The sequence below is a fragment of the Mytilus galloprovincialis genome, chromosome 5 (genome assembly GCF_965363235.1).
Source record: "Mytilus galloprovincialis chromosome 5, xbMytGall1.hap1.1, whole genome shotgun sequence".
In the NCBI taxonomy this organism is placed as follows: domain Eukaryota; kingdom Metazoa; phylum Mollusca; class Bivalvia; order Mytilida; family Mytilidae; genus Mytilus; species Mytilus galloprovincialis.
In genome coordinates this window covers 15,424,086-15,449,465 of record NC_134842.1, presented here as the reverse complement: position 1 = coordinate 15,449,465, position 25,380 = coordinate 15,424,086, and the positions used below count along the sequence as shown (strand labels likewise).

General features: G+C 31.5%; 1 long non-coding RNA gene across 2 annotated transcripts in view; it reads right to left on the bottom strand.

The window, feature by feature from the left end:
* The window catches only part of LOC143075245 (uncharacterized), a 35,312-nt gene extending 9,932 nt beyond the window's left edge, over window positions 1–25,380 (bottom strand). The window contains exons 1-4 of one of the 2 annotated variants that reach the window (XR_012978267.1): window positions 25,325–25,380; window positions 4,959–5,072; window positions 4,615–4,703; window positions 1,023–1,334 (exon numbers count right to left, since the gene is read on the bottom strand). This is a non-coding gene — a long non-coding RNA (uncharacterized LOC143075245). The remainder of the gene's footprint in view (window positions 1–1,022; window positions 1,335–4,614; window positions 4,704–4,958; window positions 5,073–25,324) is intronic. The other variant, XR_012978268.1, reaches the window with a different exon arrangement.

Genomic DNA, 25,380 nt, shown 5'->3' with positions numbered 1-25,380 from the left:
GTGTTGGCTCCAGGTGACTTTTAAAATTTAGATATCATTGAAAGAGTTCCAAATTATCTCCCTTTGGTAAAAATGCCATTTTTAGGCATTTGAATTGAAATATCTTTTCTAACTCATCGGTGACCTATGTTTTTTTATTGTTGATTTCGAATAAGCTGTACATAAACTAACTATTTGTAAAATGTAAGCGATTTCTGTAATTTAGTTCTTTTTCTCTCTCTCTCGATATAACCGCTATTTCTCCAATTAGTTCAACAGAAAAAAGGGACATTAACAAAAATGTATGCTTCTTTCGAAGGCAGAGAAAGTCGCTGTTGTTACATACATTTATTTCTTCTTATTTCGATGTTCATTAACGTCATGTTCGTTAACTAGCTAAATTGCAGTAATTTGATCGCGTGAAAATATGCATATTGGTTAATATTTTTTGTAAATTATTTACCTCGAGTAGCATGTTATCAGATTAAATACAAATATCTAAATTAAGCTAACGGAATATAAATTAAGAGCGGGGTCAAATAATCTCCATTGAAATGAAATGTACTTGTATCAATGACTACAATGTGCCATTAATGGTTTCCCTAAAACTATCATAATTACGCATGTTGCAGAATTAGCAATATGTCCCGACATCAATATCAACGCTAGAAATTAACAAAACATTGTGTCTGAACGAAGCAATAGTGGTACAACAACAGTTGTGCTATCAAAATTGTTTGCATTTAGTAATTCATAGTCGTAACTCCTTTTCCCGTACACAATGATGCAAAGGGGATGCTCTTCTGAAATTTGAATTATGTCTAAATGTAATTGTTTCTTTAAATGAAAGATAATATCAGCACATTTGTTTTGCGCTGTCTATTATATTAAGAAATTAAAAATCTAAATATAGTAAAACATGTTCTTTCCGAATATATTCGCGTGGTTTTGTTGGAAAAATACAGTATTTCATGTTGGGTTTTTTTTCTTATTGGAGAGGTAAGTTTATTTGAGAAAATGGTATTAGATAAATAGCTGCTTACATTCATAAACATCCTCATTGATCGTTAGATTTGTTTTATATTGAACAAATCCATATGTGCACGAATATAATTCGTTCACATCCTCTGTGTGGAAATCTGTAATTTCTAAGATATAACGCTTTCGTGGTGAATCCTTGTTTTCTTTATATTTCCATGGGTTGGTTGGAGCACCATTCACGACCAAGAGACCATATTCTTTACCACCATTCCATATTCTATTAGGTGATTGAAACTCTTTAACTGATGACGCAGTGCACGCCATAGAGACATTTCTACCAAAGATTACTGGTTTTGTGGACAATGTCAACTGCCCTGAAAGAAAACATTTATTTCATTGTTACAATACTGCTATTTTTGGTACAAGTACATGTAATTTTAAATATTAACAAAAGAGAGAGATTCATATTTTCCAGTACGATGTATTTGGTATACATTTACAATGCGTTACTACATGTACATATGATTATTACATGTTTCTATGTAATTTGTGTACTTTTGACAAAAGGCTTCATTTTTGCGTTCGAATTTGGTTTGCATAATTTAAAGTATTGTTTTTTGCTATGCACTGTTTATTTGGTTTTCCGAGGCTATCAAATTAAACATTTCAAAATGTAAGGGGTATTTGACCAGACAATTTTTTTTTGTCACCTGCTTGTCCAGAATATTTGTTTGTCATCTGTTTCACCAGAATATTATTTTTGTCACCTGTTTGACTAGAATAATTTATTTTGTCATTTGCTTGACAAGAATATTTTTTCATCAAATTGGAGATCAGAATATTTTTTTCAGGAAAATAAATCATATCAACCTCCCCTTTCAAGTCAAATGGTTTTTCCTTTACGGATGATTTGTCAATCGTAAGTACATTTTTTCAAAAAGTAAGAACGCTTTAATGTGAAATACGCATTGAATGTTATATCAAATCGAGTAAATGCATTGTTTCTTTTTTGTTTTATTTGTAATCGTATGTTGTTTGAAAATACGTTTTAATAAAATTTATAAATCGAATATGAGTAAAATTGTGGGACTTGTTTTTGATAATTTATTCCTTTAAACACATTAATTTGAACAATAAACTGCCAAATTGAAATATTATCGACTTACACTTATCGACCACTGCACTACATAGACAATTGCACACAGCAACTACATTGTACATGTATGTGCATAAATACAAGCAGAAATGCTTTTGTGCAATGCCAAACACACTATACAGAAAATACAAAAGAAATACTTTGTGGTTCTTCAAAACGTGGAGACGCGAATTGATGTTTATTGCAAAGATATTTTAGTTTTGATAAAATTTCTGTAGGTAAGATTTTTCGGTGTCTAATTATTCTTTTTACATGAATATGTCAGTTTGCTATATAAAAAAAAAAAAAAAAAAAAAAAAAAAAACACGCAAAAACAATCATCTTTCAAGGATAACGATGCATTCAACGGGTCTATAAAGGATTTCTGACATGTTGGCCTGTTTATAGGTCTTATTCTGTTTACCAAGTTTGTCTTTAATGTTGTTCTCTGTCGAATAGTTTCAACATATCATGCATTAAAAGGGGAAAGTAACGCATAATATTTAAGAGTTTGGACATGTTGATTTCTTGGTACATCTAATTTTAAAACGTTTTACAGATTTTTTTTATCATTCTCTTTATCAACGTTTCTAATAAATTAGCCAAGTCTTTTTTACGACAGCTTCTCCGATTTGGGTGAAAAATGACGATCTCGTTCTGGTGAATATGTGTGTCTTTCAAAGTATAAACTTTCGACCGATAAAATATTATGGTTCCGCCAAAATTGGTCAGTAGCTTTTTTTTAGGGGCAATAACTCCTTTATGGGATCATAAACTGTTTCGTCTATTATTTGTAGATCTTATCGTTGTAGTCATTTGTATTTATGAAGATTTCTCTCATTCTAAAAGCGTTTTGAAGATATTTACGTCGACATTCGTGCTTAAAAGGAACATTTCAGGAGGGATAAATCAAAATACGATCACCCTATTCATTTTTCTAAAAAAAACAAAAAACAGAGAAGAAAGACCTTGACCTGTTGAGCAAATTATGCTACCTGCTACCCTGCTAGTTTTGCTATTCCTGTTTTAGTCTTTGAGGTGTGATGAAATAATTTGAAACAAAATGATATTGTAACGTGCCGGGGTCCTACACGCCAGATGGTACTTTGTATACCCGTAGATCCGTACCAGGGTTACTTCCCTGGATTTGTTGTGTACCGTTGGCTAACCCTTACAAATGGTAACGTGTTTCCTGAACTAATTCAACCTTAGATATAAAAGCCTAACAACAAGTAACAAAAGATTACTTCCGGTAAGTATACAAAATGGAACCCGTAACCTAACAATGGAGTACAACACAAATGACGCTTAATTGGAGCTGTGACCTAACCTTACATTAAGATTAGATATATGACTGATAACCTATTTGCCTTACAGTACTTCAGTTCTTTGATTCAAAAGTAATATGGAAATATGGTTTCCAGTGCGCCCCAGGTCCTTGGTCAGGGCCAAGGTGTCACTGGTCCAAAGGGACAGTATCACGTTGTCACCTTAATTATATACCACAGGACAATATGTCACCACCTTATTCAGATAGTACAATTGGCTCTTGCTTATAAAAGTTTAACCAAAGGTCCTTGGTAAGCTACTTCTTATTCAGAAATAGTTATAATTATCTTTTCTTTAGTCTTTACTCTAGGAGCTCTGACGACCGAACTGGTTAATGCTGCGAGAAACTCTACTTATATACTAGAATAATCTCTAACCAAAATGCATATAATCTCTAAACAGAAATTAATATATTCCGTATTACTGTTACGTTTTAATATAACGCCTATAGTAATTTAATATCAAGCACTCACTTTTCAACTAGATAGGATCGGAACCAGTACCAAAACTTCGGAAATCGTTTTCCGTATTACAACCATAATTAACGTACTTCATTAAGAAACGAAAGTGAAAGGATTTAAACATTTGCCGACTTCCTAGTAGATAAACTTAGAACTCCTTAACATAATTAAGGTAACTGAATAATTTTCGTCACATTATCTCCAATGAGTATCGTTAGATGATTTGACCTGGTTTTTTTTATATTTATCCTGTCAGTTCTTATCTTCTTCTTTTGTGGTAATTAAGTAAAAAACTGTATGTACCCATTTGCTTTATTTTAGAAACAGTGGTCATTGTATTGATTTGTATTCACGGACATAAATATGAAACTTAATATTTAAATGATCATCCAGATGAAGGTTGGTAATAATTGCAAATAAGTTTCAGAGAAGATTTTAAAAACGTTTTTGGCGACAGCCGACGAACGAACCACGAACGACGACGACAGACGAAATCTGATAGCAAAAGCTTAGTAATTGGCCGTTATTGACATACGCTAAAACAATAATAAAAAAGAAACGTATTATGTCTAAAAAATCTTAACTTTACAGTTATGGGGTATGACATGAATTAAACATAAAGTGATTTATATACAATGTGAATATTGCAGACAAATATGCACAGTTTTTAACTTTTGACATATTATGCAACCAGCACCATTTCGATATTTTCGTATGTGCGAAAATTACCTATCACAGAATCCGGAAAAAATGCAACTATTGTAACTACTGTTGCCAATAGTTTAATCATGTTGGCATTGACAAAATGCTATATGTCACTGAAACATAAATTATACGTCTACAATTCAAAACTACACAAAAAAACACATAAAAACTAGAATAGGAATCTAAGCAAGGTTCATTAAAAACATATTTTTTATTTCTTTCTTTATGTATTTTTAAAAGAAGACTTATTATTTTAAAATTGATATAATGTTTGTTGGTTTTGAAATACAAAATAAAATTTAAAGAATGATATTTTTTATTCAGCAAGTCGTTTTTAACCAGATATATCAAAGATTTTCCACACAAACCTGTTGTTCCTCTTTATTATAGTAGTTTAAACTGACACCGAATTCGTAATACAATTCTCGTTCCAAACAAAGGGACGGTGACAAACACAATGAGTGTTAAATATCGTTCCAGTTCTACAAAATACACATAAAAATTCATTGAGACAAAATTTAAATCAAAACATATTACTCTGACATATTACTTTGTTCATGTGTGTAGTGAAATGTTTAAATGAATGCTGTAGTAAGTTTTTTTTGTTTTTTTTTGTTTTAAAGGGGTACTAGCTATGAGATATACAAACAAGAATGCCCACACTGAAATGTCTCGCCTTCTTTTCTTATCATTGATATTATGTTGATGGTCCTAAATATAAAACTTTATCACAACTGTCACATAAACTTAACATTAACCAATGAACCATGAAAATGAAGTAAAGGTCGGATGAACCATGCCAGGCAAACAACTATAGTTAACCTATTGCTTTTAGTTATAACAGACCAAAACACAAAACTTAACACTGAGCAATGAACCGTGAAAATGAGGCCAAAGTCAAATAAAACCTGCGCGACTGACATACAGATCATAAAATATATGCATACACCAAATATCATGAATATAGTTGACCTATTGCATATAGTATTAGAAAAAAAGATCAAAACTCAAAAACTTAACTTTGGCCAAATTGTGAACCATAAAAATGCGGTCAAGGTCAAATGACATATGCCAGCTAGACATGTACACCTTACAATCATTCCATACACCAAATATAGTAGACCTATTGCTGACAGTTTAAGAAAAAAAGACCGAAACACAAAAACTTAACTATAACCACTGGACCATGAAAATGAGGTCAATGTCAAATGACATCTACCAGTTGGACATATACACCTTACAGTCCTTCCATAAACCAAATATACTAGACCTATTGCTTATAGTATCTGAGATTTGGACTTGACCACTAAAACTAAAACTTGTTCACTGATCCATGAAATGAGGTCAAGTGAAAACTGTCTGACAAGCGGATATTGTAATAGTTCAGATTTATTTTACCTCAGTTATCATTTTCTATATAAAATAATTACACAATATTTTGATTATTTTTTTCAAATTGCAAGGTTTGAACTATTGGATCGGACAATTGTTTCCAACTATTGGACCTCAATGAAACTATTTAAGCGCAAGCGTTATAATATTTTGCGGAATTTCAAATGCAACTACGGGATTGGAGGATTTTGAAAATACAGTGGGAGTAACGACGTCCCATTTTACCTATTTCATCTAGAGTTGCCTTTAGTGCAAGACGTTGCAAGGTAAGCACATACCAAATATAGTTATCCTATTACTAATAATTAGAGAGAATTTAACATTATAAAAGATCTTTACTTTTGTCAAGTAGTCACTGAACCACGAAAATGAGGTCAAGGACATTGGACATATGACTGACAGAAACTTCGTAACATGAGGCATTCATATAAAAAGTATGAAGCATTCATGTCTTCTACCTTGTAAAATATAAAGCTTTTAAGAAGTTAGCTAACGCCACCGCCGTAGCCGCCGCCACTGCAGGATCACTATCCCTATGTCGAGCTTTCTGCGACAAAAGTCGCAGGCTCGACAAAAATTTAATTCATTATTGTTTTTGCTCAATCATTAATGAAATGCAAATAGTGAAATAATAACTCGATTTTAGCAGAGAGTATGGTTCAATTTTGTCGAAATAAGTCCAAAAACATTGATTATGAATTATGCACTTGCAAGTGAATAATTCGACCTCATTGTATCCGTATTCATGTGAACTTCAATAACCCCTTATCTTGAGATGGATAACACGTGAATTTTATGTGTAAAGGTATTTAAAGGAAAAGAATGTCAACATTGAAAGTAAATTAAAGGTTTATCATTTTATTGACTGATTCGATCTACAAAACATCATTCTTATACAGGTAAAAACGATGATAAACATTTATTTTTCAACTATAATATGAAATTGAATAGACGTAGAATAATCCAACAGCACGAGTGTGCTTAATCTATTGATATCTATATGTATGTTTACATCGCTTATATGGTCATCGGAAGACTTTAGATGTCAACTCGGTAATTAATTAGATGTCGTCTAAACTAAAATTCACACGAAACGAAGCTACGCATTGTCTTGCCTGTGCCCTGTAAATTGTTTATTTTAGGCCTTTAATAGTTTGGATAAATGTTTTACATTGTTATTAATCAAATGTGAGAATTTGAATAAAATCGGTGAACATGAATTTGACAGCCAGTGCCCCTTCAAAAGGCCGTTTAAAAATAGGGGATCCCAAATTAATAAAAACATACATAACCTTTTTATGTTGTATTACTATTTAAAACAATAATACATATATAGGTCATTATCAAAAAAACATGCAAAACTATGTTATTGGGTCTTTTTAAGTCACAGACATGAAAATGTATCAAAGTAACACTTGCATATGTTAGATATGAATGTTTTGTGATACACAATATACAGTTTACAGTATGAAATGTTATTAAAACATCCTTAATGTTTTTTTAAACCCTTGGATATTAACTGTTATTTTTTACTATAAATCCTTCCAGACTTGAAATAAGACTTTTATTCATATCATTTGTTATTATGATTTATCACTTTTTATTGCATTTTGATACATAGTTTTACAAACATTGTTTGATGATTTAGAAGGTGTATGTTGGTTTTATAATAAAAAAAAATCACCAAAAGGAAATGTTACATTTTTTAAGTCAATGGTGTAACCAAAGGACAAATTAGTAGGATAAAGTTTTTTGCTTTTAAAGTCATTATAGTTACTGAAGGGTCAGTGGTGTTACTATATAAAAATGCGACATTTTTTAAAATGTTTATTCATAAATGAAAGTGTTTTTAGATCGTATATGAAGGATTAGGTAAATTATCTATACTATTAAACGAGAAGACCCCATTTTGTGTGTCGCTTCTCTTCCTTCCACAATAAATTAATCATCATGCCTCTGTGTTAGGTAACATGCATAGTCGCATTTGTCATCCATTCTTATGATTATTCAGATTGAGTTATTTCTCAAAATAGGTGTCCGGATATTGTTTCCGTTATCAGACTGACTTTTAGTCATAGATAAGACTTCCGGTTTTAGACATTCACAAGAACAACCAATCGTATGATAGATTACAAAAATAAAAAATAAATAAGCCAATCAGAGCGTTCTCAATATCATGGTTTTTAGATCGCAAGAACCACAACTATTATACCTCCTTAGAGACAATTATGTTTTCGCGTTTATCCACCTGTAAACTACGAATATACTACTATAATGCACAGAGACTCTCTGTATTCTGTCTACTTTTTTTTCTGAAATATTTACTATCTAAGGGGTCATACCAGTTGCATGTATATAGAAATAAGTAAAACATGTGGAAACAAGAATGTGTCCATAGCATACGGATGTCACATCGGCACTATCATTTACTATGTTTAGTGTACCGTGAAATTGGGTAAAGTCTCTAATTTGGCATTTAAAAAAGATCATATCATAGGGAACATATTTACTAAGTTTCGAGTGGATTGGACTTCAACTTCATCAAAAACTACCTCGACAAAAACGTTTACATGAAGGTAAAGCAGTTTCATTTATTTCATATTTTAAGCGGTGCAAATTTTTTATTTAATTTGACTTTTACCAAAAAATGCATTGTAGCAAAGGGGAAGAATAATTGTGGTATAAGGCCAGAAACACGAAAAAAAAATTGAATTTAACAAAAAGGAAACACATAACGGACTTCGGAAAAAAGGGAGAGGGCTTTTGATACCTTAAATGAAATTCTCCAGTCATACTATCTTTTACAAAAATTCATCCTACAACAGTTTAATACAAGCTGTATATTCCCGCGATTTCGCGGGTGTGTTCTAGTTATCATTTAATTTTATAGATTTTATATATGTTCAGTTTAAGTGTATTTTTTAGTATTTACACCGGCCATAATTAGGACAGCCAACTTTTTTACGACAATGTATTCTGAAATGTATGTTTGAATAGAATGCACAGCTATATGAATAATGTCAATAAGTCGTAATTTAAACCTAAACAACAAATTGAAACAGTTGTTTGATGTTTAACAATAATATTTAGTACCTAAATGTATGTTTTAGATTGGTACAGGTAACACAATTGACACGATTCTATCAAAGTATGACTTAAAATTGTTAAAATTGAAGGAACTCTTCATTTTTCCCATTGCATATTTCTGAATATCGTTGCTACCATACTATAGAATAGAGGGCCAAATTCAAATGTTTTCAACAATGACAGCATTTTTCAAAATAATACCTCGTCGAAATTTGCACTTTTTTTTATTATGACCCATATACATATCTTTAAACGGTTAGACACTTGTGTTCAATATATAAGCTACACTTGATTAAGTCTATTTTTCCTTTTTTGTTCTTCTGACAGATCGTCTTTTTTTTTTATTGAAATACAATGCATTTAATATATACCTTCTATCAAGTTCCATTGATCTAGAAAAGAAAATGCGGATTTCAATCCAAAAAAACAAAACCCACAACATTCAATATTGCATAAAGTAATGGCATATATTCAATTTGAACTCTGGAACGATTTGACTATGTAGGTAAATAAGAATATCACTAGAAGATACCCGCAAAATCGCGGTACAATTATACAAGTGTTTAAACAAAGAGTTTTTTTTTTTAATTTCGCAGGTTGTATGTCGACTGAATATGCGTGAAAGCTTATAGCACACGGATCGATAAAGTTCTCAATAATTGACGTTTTCTGTGTGAAAAAAAAGATTATTTCAAAAACAAATTACAAAACATTGCATCTATACGTCATTTCACAAATAGTTCCTACTTTATATAGTTTCATAGGAGATGCGGCTCAATAAAACGGTCTCTTCCTTTAGTAGTTTAGATACACAAACTAATAATGTCAGATTACATTCATGTAAAGAAAACTTGACAGAATTGTAAAATTACCAATATTGCTTAAAATTATTTATAAATTTGATACTCTTGATTTTGTAAGATCTTTGTAGTGTATTAAGTTTTTTGAAGATATAAAAAAGGTATACCATTAGTGGTTTATATAGATATGAGAAGATGTGGTATAAGTGCAAAGGAGACAACTCTACATCAAAGTCACCCATTATATGTCAAGGTACGGTCTTCAAAATGGAGCTTAACGGACATGCAACGGATATGGACCGTCCGTCTAACGGATAAGAATGGACGTCTAAGGGACATGAACGGATTGAAAAAAAAAGTATCCGTTCAATTTCTTGTCAGATATTGACATAAATTAAATATCTTCGTTGTATGTCAAGTAAAGTATGTGTATGAAGTTAATAGTACAAATAAATTGACAAACAATGTAAATACCTGCAGAATTGATAAGAATGCCCTCCTTGAATGTATGCCTGATATGATCACGTCTGAAGTCTAAAGTGTCGCAAAACGAAAATGCTCATGACGTATACGTAACGCAGAAAACCTAGACCAGATGTCAAGATAACTTTAATAACACAAGAACTATTGTGCTATTTCAAAATACCTTAAATATTATTGAAAAAAAGGACGATACGTTACTTGGTTAGAAGGTAAATCATTATATCAATATAAATTATGTTGAACAAGTGCCAGTTGTCATTAAGCCAAACAGGTACTTTTTTGTACCTTCGATATTGATGAGAAAAAAATGACAATACGTTACTTAATACTTGGTAAGAAATTGATCAATAATATCAATATAAATAGTGTTGAACAAGTGCCAGTTGTTGATGTAGAGTTGTCTTGTCTCCTTGGCACTCGTATCGTTTAACACTGTAGAAATTGACGTGTATCTAATAATAGACCAGTTGTGCGATTAACAAACACACTCATGTGTATAGTTAAGTTCTTGCTTGAAAAAGTTTAGATTTGATATAAGAGTTGCCTTATTAGTACGATGGTCTAGGTTTATAATTGTTGTAAGATCACCATAGCCATCACACCGAATTGTACTGGGACATTTATATTAACGTTAGAAAATAAATTCCAGTTTTTAAAAAGTGTTTAGACTCCACTGATACATAATTTAGTAAGAAATTGTTGCAGAGTTTGTTGTGTCATTTACGGTACATCTCTATACTATTAAACGAGAAGACCTCATTTTGGGTGTCGCTTCTCCTCTTTCGACAATAAAGCAATCAACACGCCTCTGTGTCCTATAGGTATAGTGCATAGTCGCATTTGTCATCTATTCATATGATTATTCAGATTGAGTTACTTCGGGAGAAAAACGAGAAAAAAGGTATCCGGATATTGTCCCGCCATTGGACGAAATTTTAAGTCAGATTAGAATTCCGGTTTGCGTTTTTCTGTATACTTTGAACATACATATACACAGAATAAAGTGTATTTTCAGAATTTTATCTGCTATCATTTTCAAGTTTACTATCAACGGCGGTCACAGAGTTTATTAAATAGAGAGGGTCTGTATACTATATCAATGACCACCATGGATCGATTAGTAAACTTAGAATTGAAAGTAAATACACTATATTTATAAGGAATGAATTTTCATAATATAAAGATAAGCGCTAAAAATAATCATGTGAACTTTTGATACCTTTTCTGAAATTCTCCAGTCATTAAATCTTTTACAAAAAAAAGAAGATGTGGTATGATTGCCATGTTGAGACAATTCTCCACAAGAGACCAATATGACACAGAAATTAACAACTATTATAGGTCACCGTACGACCTTCAACAACGAGCAAAGCCCATACCGCATACTCAGCTTTAAAAGGCCCCGAACTGACAATGTAAAGAAAACTAGCGGCCTTATTTATGTACAAAAAATGAACGAAAAACAAATAAGTTACACATAAACAAACGACAACCACTGAATTACAGGCTCAATGAACGAAAAACAAATAAGTTACACATAAACAAACGACAACCACTGAATTACAGGCTCCTTACTTAAATGTCCATAACATACTAAATGTAACTATGTTCATATTGAAATTGATAGAAAACCAAAAATTGGGAATTTGGAAATAAAGGAGGAGGGATAAAACAAAAAGCATTTTCCTGTCCCCAATAAGCTATGACTTATGACACTTTTGCTGAAATTCTCCAGTCATTCAATTTTTTACAAAATTCTTCCAACAACACTTTACATACTTTAAACTACGCTCTGAATGCCCGCGATTTCGCGGGTGTGTTCTAGTGTCTTTTTAAAATAACAGATTTTAAGCGATATGAATGTTTGATCATTGTAAAGGGATGAGCGGTTATATAGAAACTAACATCAACATTAAATTGACTCTGATGAATTATGTATTTTTTTTCATTGCAATCCAGTCGGAAAGCTGACCCCGGTTTGACCCCATTTCTTAAAGCAAAAATGGACGTCATGTGATTACCATATATGGGCATTTTTTTACCAAAAAAAGTGAAGCTCGTTTTTGGGAATTTGTAGTTTTTTTAATGAATTAAAACTAATTTCCTTTTAATTGAACATTCTTGAGTATATTAGAATTATATTACTCAACCCAATTATGGATTAAACTCATTTTTTTTTCTCAAAATGTGTCTTCAAAGTCAAGGTGTTGACGAAACAAATTGGTCACAGAAAATTGAAATCGTAATTTTCTTTCTCAACTTCTCGGGAAGCTATGCTGAATTTAAATTATGTTATGTAACATAACTTGGACTATGATATGTCAAATTTGTGCCAGTTGATATGCTAAGATACGCAAATGTGCCACTTCGATGTGTCGATATTTCTGACGAAGCGGGGCCGACGGTAATTCACGAGTTACGTCCCTTTGTTTGACACTATCATGAACAAACTATTTTTATATTAAGCACCATATGCTGTTATTTACAAGTGGATATTATTAACAATAATCTTATTAAATATATTTTGATACTGTAAACATGTGCAAAAAAAATAGAGAAACACATTTTATCACTTTAAGTTTTCAGAACTCAGTCCCAGTGAAATAGGCCCTATGTGTCCCTATGTGCCATAATAGGGTTAGATTAACTAATTTAATATTAATTTAATATTCCAATAGTTAATTTAATATTCATGTTTTGGTAAGCATTTTTACTGCTGCAACAAAATTATTTTAACACAGAAATAAATGTCTACTCAATTTATACAAGGGGTAGTATAAATATTCATGAATAATGGATCAACAGTATTAAAATGATAAAAAAAAACCAGGAGTTCCTTTTCATTAAGACTGACACTTGCAAGTTGGTCCTCTCTTTTTCATTTAAACTTAAAAGAGATCATAATGAAAGTATTCTGAATGTAAAATCTTCATTATTTTAAATAAAAGGAAAATTAGTTTGCAATCCTTGTATGAACAAACTAAATATAACAATAAATGTTGTCTCATTGATTTCATGCAAGTTATAGTTCTAATGAATGGACTCAAATTATAAAAATAACACACTAAACCAATAAATAAATGGTGCTAATCACGAACTTGAAAATAAATAAGAACAAAATAGACTCAGTAATATTTTTCTTTTTCTATTTGAAAAAAATAATAATAACATTAAATCAAAGCACTGTAAGCGCTGTAGGCAGTTAACCAAAAACCAAGCCAAACATAATTATAAAAACTGTTGCAATGTTGCTTCAATTTTTTTTTAAAGATTTTTAAAAAGAACAAACATTAAACATTCATATATTGTACATTTATGTTCATTTAATGAATTAATCATTAAGGCAAATAATTCATATTTTGTCAAAGTTTTTAAAAGCAACGCATATATCAAGTATATTTTTTTCATGGTCATGAGTCTGCAGTGATACAAGTTTGCAATGATTGCAGTTCTTCTAGTTGATAGTTAACGTTGGTATTAGTTGACTGTTAGTAGTTCAAGTTGACTTTAGTACTTTAGTACAAGTTTGTAAAAGTATGAATGGACTTGCTTCCCTGGAAAGAAAACTGAGTTTGTGTTCAACAGTACAAAAGTTATGAGACACAAATCAGACAAATGTTTACTACTACAGGGATCAAAGGTGAGGTCTGTCTAACCTGTCCATAGTAAATGTAAATGTCCCCCACCTTCACCCCAAGTCTATGATTTCTGAGTTTGGAATAAAATAAGGTAATTATAAAAACAGTTGGTCAAACATTCTTGGGCTTGAAAGATATGTTTTCTTTAAAATGAGCCATATGAAAATGAAAATTTTTATAGGACCAGAAATAATTCAAATTATAATTAAGGTAAATTCTTTAAACCTACTAACTATTTTCCATCAATAATTTTTTTTAATTATCAAAAAAATGATTGTAACATAATGCTGTTACGAAGTCTTCCAAACAAAGCTCCCATAATTATTCATTCCCATGGTCGCCTAAAATTGGACAAGGTCTAGTACACATTGGTTAGGTCTAGCAAAGTGACATGCATATGTGACGCCCATGAGATTGACATTGTATGTCATTCAATCTTTTTGAAATGACAAACAAGAACGAATATGGTTTAGTTTAGGAGTTGGTATTTCAATCTTATACAAGTTCTTAAAACACACACAAGAGGGGCCGGGGTGACCCTAGGGACTACCCTTATATTTCATTTAATGTGTTATCTTGTCCAATACATGAATATATATGGTTTGGGGTGGGGATCTCAACCGTTATCAAGTTTTCAAACAGGTGGGGGTGGGGTGATCCTAGTGACTTCCCCTATATTTCATTTGATTTGTTATATTGTCCAATACATGAATATATATGGTTGAGGGGTGGGGATCTCATCTGTTTCTAAGTTATCAAACTGGAGTGGGTAGGGTGACCCTATGGACTCTCCCTATATTTCATTTGATTAGTTCTCATACATGAATATATATGGTTTAATTTAAAGGTGGGGATCTCGACTGTTTCCAATTTCTCAATCAGGAGGGGTGGGCTGACTGCAGGGACTCCCCCTATATTTCATTTAATTTGGAGGTGGGGATCCCAAATGTTTCCAAGTTCTTAAACATGAGGGGTAGGGTGACCACAGGGACTTCCCTATATTTCATTTGATTTGTTATATAGTCCCATACATGAGTATATATGGTTAAGGGGTGAGGATCTCGAATTTTTTCAAGTTCTCAAACAGGAGGGTGGACAGTGACCATAGGGACCCCCTTATAATTCATTTGATTTGTAATATTGTCCCATACATAAAAATATATTGTTTAAGATTGTGGATCTCGACCGTTATAAATTCTCAAACAGAAAGGGGTAGAGTCGCCCCACGAACTTCACCTATATTTCATATGATTTGTTATATTGTCCCATACATGAATATATATGGTTTAGGGGTGGGGATCTTGACCGTTACCAAGTTCTCAAACAGGAGGGGTGGGATGAACCCCAGGGAATCCCCCTATATTTCATTTGATTAGTTATATTGTCCCATACATGAATAAATATGGTTTAGGGTTGAGGATCTCGAATGTTTCCAAGTTCTCAAACAGGAGGGTTTACAGTGACCCTAGGGACCCCCTTATTATTCCTTTGATTTGTTATATTGTCCCATACATGTATATGTATAGTTTAGGATTGGGGATCTCAACCGTTTTCAAATTCTCAAACTGGACGGGGAAGAGTGGCCCCATGAACTCCACCTATATTTCATATGATTTGTTATATTGTCCCATACATGAATATATATGGTTTAGGGGTGGGGATCTCGACCGTTTCCAAGTTCTCAAATAGGAGGGGTGGAGTGACCCACAGGGAATCCCCCTATATTTTATTTGATTAGTTAAATTGTCCCCTACATGAAGATATATGTAGTTATTTAGTCTCTGACATACATGAATGTATATGGTTGAGGGGTGGGGATCTCATCCGTTTCAGTTATCAAACAGGAGGAGGTAGAGTGGCCCAATGGACTCCACCTATATATCATATGATTTGCTTACATTCAGGTATCATATAATATAGTTGCACTATTTGTGCCTGTCCCAAGTCAGGAGCCTGTAATTCAGTGGTTGTCGTTTGTTTATGTGTTACATATTTGTTTTTTGTTATTTTTTTTATATAAATAGGGCCGTTAGTTTTCTCGTTTGAATTGATTTACATTGTCTTATCGGGGCCTTTTATAGCTGACTATAGTGTATGGGCTTTGCTCCTTGTTGAAGGCCGTACGATGACCTATAGTTGTTAATGTCTGTGTCATTTTGGTCTCTTGTGGATAGTTGTCTCATTGGTAATCATACCACATCTTTTTTTTTAATATAAGAAACTTCCAGCTATTTTAAATGACCTATCAAATTTGAGAAGAAAAAAATACCCCTTGAAATTGCAGTAATATGTTTAACTTTAAAAGCATCTAACATGCATTACCAACATTTATCACTGATAAAGAAAATTTATACTGTTACCAGGAACATATATATTGTCATATAAACTGTTCCCAGCTGTCACATTGTATTGGATTTTGACATTAAAATTGGTGTACAAAATATTTTCTGCTTTTTCTTTCTTTTACATACTGTAGAAACATTAATTTTCGTGGGGTTAAAATTTCGTGGTTTTGTCTCTCTGTAAGATTTCATGGGGATTTAATTTCGTGGTTTCCTTAAACTGGAAGTGGTTTTATATGGAAGTTAAATTTTCGTAGGGGTTTTAATTTCGTGGATATATTCTTTCCACGAAATAAACGAAATTAAATCCTCCACGAAAATTTCTGCTTAACAGTATATGTTTTGGTTTTCAATTCTAGTGTTTATATTTCTTTACCATGCAAAGATGTATTTTGTCACCTGTCTGGATTTTTTTAGTTAATAGCCAAAACCCGGGTTTACCCTTATCCGCTTCGGAAATCGGATCCGATATTGTAATTGTCTTCTCGCGGCAGCCATTTTGTTTTCAATGTTGTTTTTGACAGATAGTGAGATACGATTTTACTCGGATTTACACAATATATGTCGGCGATTTTCTGTATAAAGCTAGCGGTTGAACAAATTGAACATCGCTGTCATAAATAGTAATGATGAAAATAAATTTGAGATCGTTTATTAGATCGAAACTTTGGTAAAAACGTTTGCAAAGTTATTTTTTATTTTCTTTCAAGGTCCGTCGGGCATGTCGGGCGTAGCTAGTAACCAAGTAGAAAGTCCGACTGCAAAAGTGGAATGTCGCAGACCTCGGACAACCGCTAATTTGAACCCCTGCGTCCAAATTGAAAAGATACGAAAATTTCGTCTTCTAATTCAAAATTGCCACCAACAGCGTGATCAGTTGAACTTATATTAATAGACTACTGACGTAGTTGACTACGTATTGACGACAAACAATATTCCTACGACTTTTGCAATTTGGGAAATCTTAACTACTTGTCTTTAGAGATTTACGGCGATTAAATATTTCATACATTTGTTCTTTGACATCTTAGCCAAAAGCTCAGGGGATAATAAACTACATAAGGATTCCTAATGTGCTCGACTTCCTATGTGCAACTTCAAAACTTTTGGGAAAATCGACGATCATTTAAGGTTTTTCTGGTCATATTTTTTGTAATCTAGAATGAAAAGTATGAAAAAACTGTCCAATAAGTTATAAATAACATAGTAGCCAGCTAGATGATAACAATGGCACGTATTTCAGCATTTATTGGGTAGAACACAAATCCAGGGTGCTCGCATAAGGCAGCTTAACTGCCTAAAAAACTATACATTTTTATATTTATATAAAGGTTTTTTCAGAGCAGTTTCTGGGGGCTAAGTCAACAATTATGTTTTAGACCACAAATCAAAATTAAGTCACACTTCATGTCAGTATGATAATGCTTTGAATAAGATTGATTAAAATGATACTCTGAAAGAGATTGTTTGAAGGCAGCAACCATTTGTTTTCGGGGAGCGGGGATTATGGATTTTTTTCCAGACTTTTGCAGGATTCCTTTATCACAAAAAAATATATTATTATTAGCGCCATGTGCATATAAATTATATTGCAGTATATTGAGTGATAGATTAGTGTATTGGTTAGAAGAAAGAGATATTATTCATGACGAGCAAAATGGCTTCCGTAAAGGTAGAAGTACCATTGACCATCTAAGTACATTAACTTCAATTATTGAAACTAGAAAACTTAAAAAGGTATCAACATTTACAGCTTTCATAGATTTCAAAAAAGCGTATGATACTGTTAGTAGAAAATTATTATTTACTAAATTGGATGATTTAGGAATTAGTACACATTTTTTATGTACATTGAAAGCTATATATTCACATGTAGAATGTTGTATTAAACTTAATGGCAATATGACAGATTGGTTTAGCGTTAATTCAGGTTTAAAACAAGGATGTGTATTATCGCCTGTTATGTTCAATATTTTTATTAATAGTTTATTTGATGTAATAAAAGCACTAGACATTGGTGTAGACATTGATGGTGAAAAAATTGGTATACTATTATATGCTGATGACATTGTATTTATTGCTGAAAATGAAAATAATTTACAAACTCTATTAGATGTATTAAGTAATTGGTGCGTTACCAATTGTATGAATGTGAACTTAGATAAAACTAAAGTTGTCCATTTAGGAACCCTTCGGTTCAACAAACATCTAAATCTTTTTTGTTAAATAATAATACAGTACAAATAGTATCTTGTTACCAATATCTTGGTCTATTGCTGACAGAATATCTCGATTATAATGAAATGGCTAAAGCTGTAGCAAGGTCTGCAAGTCGAGCTCTAAGTTTATTAATTGTAAAATGTAAAGCACATGGTGGTTTCCAGCACAGTACCTTTACAACATTATTTGATACTCTGGTCTGGTCAGTCATAAGCTACGGTGCATCCATTTGGGGTACTCGTTCTTTTTCTTGTATCAACGCTGTCCAGAACAGAGCTATCAGGTTTTTTATGGGTGTTGGCAAGAATACGCCAAATGATGCAATTAACGGGGACATGGGCTGGAGACCACCTTGTGTAAAGCAATGGACATGTGTCTTCAGGCACTGGGCAAGATGTAGTGTCATGACCAATAACAGAATAAATTATAAAGTGTTCAAATGGTCACATAAAAATGCTGTAAACAATAAGAAAAACTGGTGTAATAGAGCCATGAAAAAACTTAAAGATTGTAATTTTGATTTGTATACTAGTATTGACTGTGTGCTGCATAAGAATATTGTTCGAGAAATTGAAAATGTTTTATTTAATAAATATATTGTAGAATGGCAAACAAAAATTCTGTCACAGAGTAATGGTAACAAGCTTCGTACTTATAAGCTATATAAATCTCAATATTGTACAGAGTTATGTTTAAAACAAAATGTGTCTATTAAATTTAGAAGTGCTTATGCAAAATTTAGATGTGGTGTTGCGCCACTTAAAATAGAAACAGGACGTTATGAGAATAAACCAATAAATGAAAGATGTTGTTTTATGTGTAAAAATGAAATTGAAGACGAAAAACATGTATTTACTTTATGTCCTTTATATGCAGACCTTCGAAATATATTGTATAGTGAAGCTGTAAAACATAACGATCAATTTTATAACTTGTCTATTGACGAAAAGTTTATATTTTTATTCAGAAACGAAGAACTATGTCAGGTAGTTGCTAAAACCTGCTATAACATTTTATGTAGAAGAACAATTTTTTTATTTGTATATAGCTGATGATATATTTTAAATCTTAGATATATGTAGTTTTAAAATTGTATAAATTTTGTATATAATTAATCCTTTAATATTAGTCTCTCATAATTCTTAATAGAATGGCACTTGTATATGTTTTAGTATTTAAGCTAATGATATTTTACTGTTAGTTTTAATATACAATATGTTTTAAAAATGTTATCCAATATTTCATGTTATACGCAATGTTTTATATGTTTATTGGAATGTATAATGTTATACAAGTGGTGAGACTTTAATAAAAAAAAATAAAAAAAAATTGAATTTTATATACAACGAATGAGTTTTATGTCAGTCATCTAAAGCAGTTAAGGTTGTGCAAAGACAGTATAAGATTTCCTAGTTAAGTCATACATTTCACTGACTTAAAGAGAATAATTAATCCAGTCAAATATTCACAGCTGATCTCGCCATTACTTTTTCAAACAAACATACTAAATGTGTGTATATTGACTGTGTTCAGACGCCAGGTGACATCGATGTGTAAGACCGAAAAACTACAATGTCAAAAAATGTCTTTCTTTTGGAATTTACTTCAAACGGGGTTTCCCAAGGGGTGATAGAACGCTATACTTGATGATTTTTTTTTAAATTTGAGATACGTATTATTAATTGTTTGTATAATACATATAGTCTTTGTTAATCTGTGAAAATTAGTGGAAAATAATTTTAAACGACGATCAACGGCATTACGGGATCGTTAAAAGACGGCCAATTTGACATGTTTAAGAATTATTTTTTTTGTGATAATAAAATCCATGCTTAACAAATCGAAATAAATATATTTCAGACCCTAATGGCAAGTAGGAAACTGAAAAAAAGATAAACTTCCAAATTGGCGCCAAAAAAAAAATTCCGCGAAATTAACGCAATTTCAGAATGACATATTTTAATACAATCAGATTCTTGGGATAACTTTTTTTTAATCGTCTGAAATGATAAGCTAGAAAAGAACATTATAATTTTCCTGTATTTTTCCAGCTGACTTGTTTTTTTCTTTTTATATAGGCTTCCTTATTTGTTTAATATCCAACTCGTAATGTCCCCTATAACCTTATTACATTCTCAATATACGTTAGACCATGTATTCAAATGCACCACTAACGATACTGTCCTTTTATTTCAACTAAAATTAATATTTATCAAATACATATCATAAGATATAGAAATGTTTAAAGTTTATTGGGTTTTTTTGGCGATTATATTATTCATGATCATTTTTATTGTCTGACGAGGTGAACAGCAAGAAAAATATTTCTTGAAAAGTTTTCTCTCTATTGTAACCAAACAAAAATCTTGAACATTTTGTATTTGTGTTTAATCTAGCAGGTAATGAAAACAAACTTCACGAAAATTATAACAAAATAAACCGTTATATAACTTCGGATATTTCTACATCTTATTTTTTGTGGGGAATTAATTTTCCCCCATGCCAGGAAATACTGGACGTCATAGATCAAACGTTTGTGTCATTCTAATTATGACGTCACACCAGGTATGCGATACGGGTTTTGCTATGCGATACGGTTTTAGCCATGCGATACGGGGTATGCGACACAGGGTAGGTGATACAGACTGGAAAAAAGTACATAGTTTATCATATGTTTCGTAGTAAATACAGTAGTTTTGCATATTTGATAAATAGTCTGCTGTTTAATCCATATCGCGCAACTTTGATGCGCACCCTATATCGCATACCCTTTATCACACCCCTCCTTGGGCTGATATTGGTGTCTCGGGATGATACGACATATGATACGGATTTTGCCGTGTATTATTCTCTATTTATCATATGTTTAGAAGTAAATACAGTATTTTTGCATATTTGATAAATAGCCTGCTGTTTAATCCATTACGCGCAACTTTGGTGCGTACCCTTTATCGCATACCCTTTATATCACACCCCTAACTTTTTTTTTATTTTTTTTTTTTATTTTTTACATAAAGTCAGATTTTATTTATGTAAGCTTAAGAAAATTTTCCCTCAAAATATGTCCAATAGAACGGTCATTCGGAAGTGACGTAATTTATTGAATGACGTCATTGTTTGGTAAGTGACGTCACGAACGTCAAGTTTTCATTTTTTTTGGCACACTAAATATATGATAAAACATAGTATTGACCTCAACCAAAGTCTATAATTATATTAAAGTCAACATCTTTTTGTATGAAAAAGGTAAAACATGGGATTTCTAGAATGTATTTTAGTAACAAGTTGTATGCCATGTACAATATGCTGTTTTTCACCTACAAACATCTTAACACAGTATTGTTGGTATGCAAACTGAGTAATTACAAAATTTATGTACATGTGATCGAGTATTAACGAATCAAAAAACCTTTTGAGATGATATTTTGGTAAATTGTCTCTTAAGAATTCAAAAACGCCCTTCCCTTTTTTTAATAGAATTTCGAATAGAAATCTAGAAATCAAGTGGTTTTGAATGCAATTCAGATGACTTCCGTACAAACCATGGATAAACTTTGTCAGGAAAGCTCACGATAAAGGTTATAAAAGTCACCCATTGAAGAATGCATCATTTTAAAGGGGAATCAATCAGCTGTCAAATTAATGATCACCGATTTAACTCAAATTCTATTTCAAAGACAATAAATATGGATTTTTTTTGTTCAAAAATTCAAAAAAATTTTCGTATATTCCGCTCAGATTTTACGTTATGAAAAACTTTAGAATTTGTGTCAAAATCTTTCAAAATCCATTTAGTCGAGCCGTCCCGATTTTGTTGTTTAAGAATCTTTAAATAACATGTGATTCGAAGTTACTGAATAATTACAAATGATGTATTATCGCTTTTGTTATAGTGTTTTTAGGAAATATATAATGGAAAGACAACCAGAAATAAACGGCTTTAAAAGATACATGTAAATCACTACATGGTTAGTTTTTCAGTCATTTTCTTTCATATAAAGTACTAAATTTTCTTCAAATTTTCAAAATTTACGTTTAATTATGAGAGAAGGAGATGAGGGAACCGTTATATTTATTATACATGATCATTAGGCATTTCAACGGGATTGATTTTCTCCTTTGACCCGTTCAAGGAAAGTGAGAAAAGCAATCGAGTTGAGATGACCAGTGGTCATCTGCTTATCGCTATTTTATCTTTGATGACGTTATTATTTTCACCAACAACTGACACGTGCACCCTTAGTTTCTGGCAATATTTTTTTCATATCACTTTACTGTGCTGAGAAAGGGAATTTATTATCAGTCAGTAGGATCAAATGAAAATTTCGTAAAATAGAGAAAATGTGATATATTGTTGATATGGAAATTGATATAAATGTGTATCAATCTTGACCTTTTCAACATTTATTTTATTAATATTTTTAAGGTTTATGTACCCTTCTGTAGCCATTTTTGTACGAATTTTTCAAACCTCAATTGTATCAAAACTAAAGATAAAAATTATAATAAATAATAGAGATAGGCCAGTTAGTACATGTTCCAAGGGGAAACTTGATGCAAAGCATTATTTTTTACTGTTTCATTGCATTTGATAGAAAAAGAGGACTTTGTGGCAAATAAATCATTTTATACAATTGAAGTTTGAAAAGTTCGTACAAAAATGGCTACAGAAGGGTACATAAACCTTAATTAGCTATGGCGCCATTCAGTTGTCGTAAACACGGTACTTGAAGTTTTCAAAGAGTAAAAATGCAAAAATAATTTTAAATAAGAATAATCACAATGAAATGGCCAATTGACCTATATTAACGATAACAATATCATGATGGAAATACGTTTTAAGTACTTCCTGGAACTGGGATTAGAGATTTTTGTTATTGTAGTTGACCATACAGATCCCGATCACATGTGGCTGAGTGAAACTTCACAACTGACGTCCACTTTAGAACAGAGCGGTAATTAATTTATAGTATACCCTGTTTAAAATTGAACAGCTTTCACTCTACATTAATTTTACGTGTGTTTAGCATGATCAGTAATTTAAAAACAAAATACAGGTACATACATTTTTTAATTTAGTTTTCTCGTTTGAAATGTTTTACATTTGTCATTTCAAAGCCTTTAATATGTGACAAACGGTTACTTTATACTACATGTACCGTCGTGTCAAACTATTAAGTTTGATAATAGCCATTCAAACTTTTAAACTGATAGTTTCCCAAATTTAATGTATGTCATAGGGACAAAAAAAAGTTAGTGTATATTGACAAGATCTATAGCCGATAAAGCGTTAGTTAACAAAGAACAACGATGTCCATCTGTGGGAAAATAGCCCTTTCATAAACTTTTCAATCCAAAAATAATTCAAAATCAAATTTGAAAATATAAAAATAGATAATTGAAAAGCCACAGAATGAATATTTTTCTTTTCCTTTACGGATCAAAAAAAGAAAAGTACTTTTACAATATTTTATTCTACCTTGAACACGTTACATATTGATTATAGTTTAGTACAATACTTTATTCAAAAATGAATTGAATTGGATTTGGCAATTATCCAATAGTATGTTAAAATATTGTATGATATTGAGTGCATATTTATCGAACACAAACGATGCAAACGGCTTAGCGCTTACATGTTTTGTTCATTTGTTTCTAACATAGTTTGCAAAGTTTACATCAACTTTGAAAAACTATGCACTCGCTTAAGATGCGTCTACAGTTTGTCGTTCATCGTTTGCTAGTTTTATACAAGAATTTAAATCTTCTAAATCTGGATTCTTCAAATGTATCGATACGCGAAGTCGAAAACGCGAAATCGCTAGAACGCGAAGTCGAAAAGTCGAAAACTTTGTCTTTTCGCGTTTTCGACTTTTCGACTTCGCGATTTTGCGTTTTCGTGTTTTCGCCTTTTCGCGATTTCGCCTTCTCGAGTTTTTAAGATATACATATTATTATAACATTTTATTTTAAATGTAATTGTATATAACTTTCATATCTGCGGTTTACATTAAATATTTTCATAAATTAGACAATTCCTTTAATACATTCTTTGTTTCAAATACTCTAACAAGTCATTATCTTTTTAAAAGTGTCAAATTTATAAGTTAAGGTTTTTGTTGTTGAAATTATATTTTGTTTAATATATACATCTATTGTTTACATGTGTATATTAATGATGTTTTAGTCATGTAGTTGATATTGTATTTAGAGAGCCTTTTAATCCAAATGAGTTACTCTATTTAAGTAAAGATATTTCGCGTTTTCAACTTCGCAATTTTGCGTTTTCGCGTTTTCGCCCTATAGAAAACGAAAGGCGAAATGGCGAAAAGGCGAAATGGCCTTAACCGGCCACCATAGAATATACATATATCAGAACGAAAATGTATGTTTACTAAAAAAGGTTACCTTGTATTGTACATGTTTTATCATAATATATCATATTACAAACAACGATTCAGCAAGCGCAGTCCTAAATACTGATTCATATTATCATGATCGTTTGAAAATAACACAATTACACAAATGGGGGAAACTAATAGAATTTACAGATTTGTGTAAATCATAGCTTAAAGATGGATACGAATAATGTGTGATAATATCGTACTGAAAATAAATATTTTTAAACAACGAATAATATTCCTCACTTAACTTGCTTCAAATTATCATATTGTAATTTTTAAAAGATCGACACAGACAATTGTTTTATGTTATAACTATATTGAGAAATAAAGTGAAATGATTGAAAATCAACAAAACAAGTTCAAGTTACCTCATTTAGTGTATTTATCCGTTTTGAAAAAAAACATCTGAGTACGTTAGTTTTTA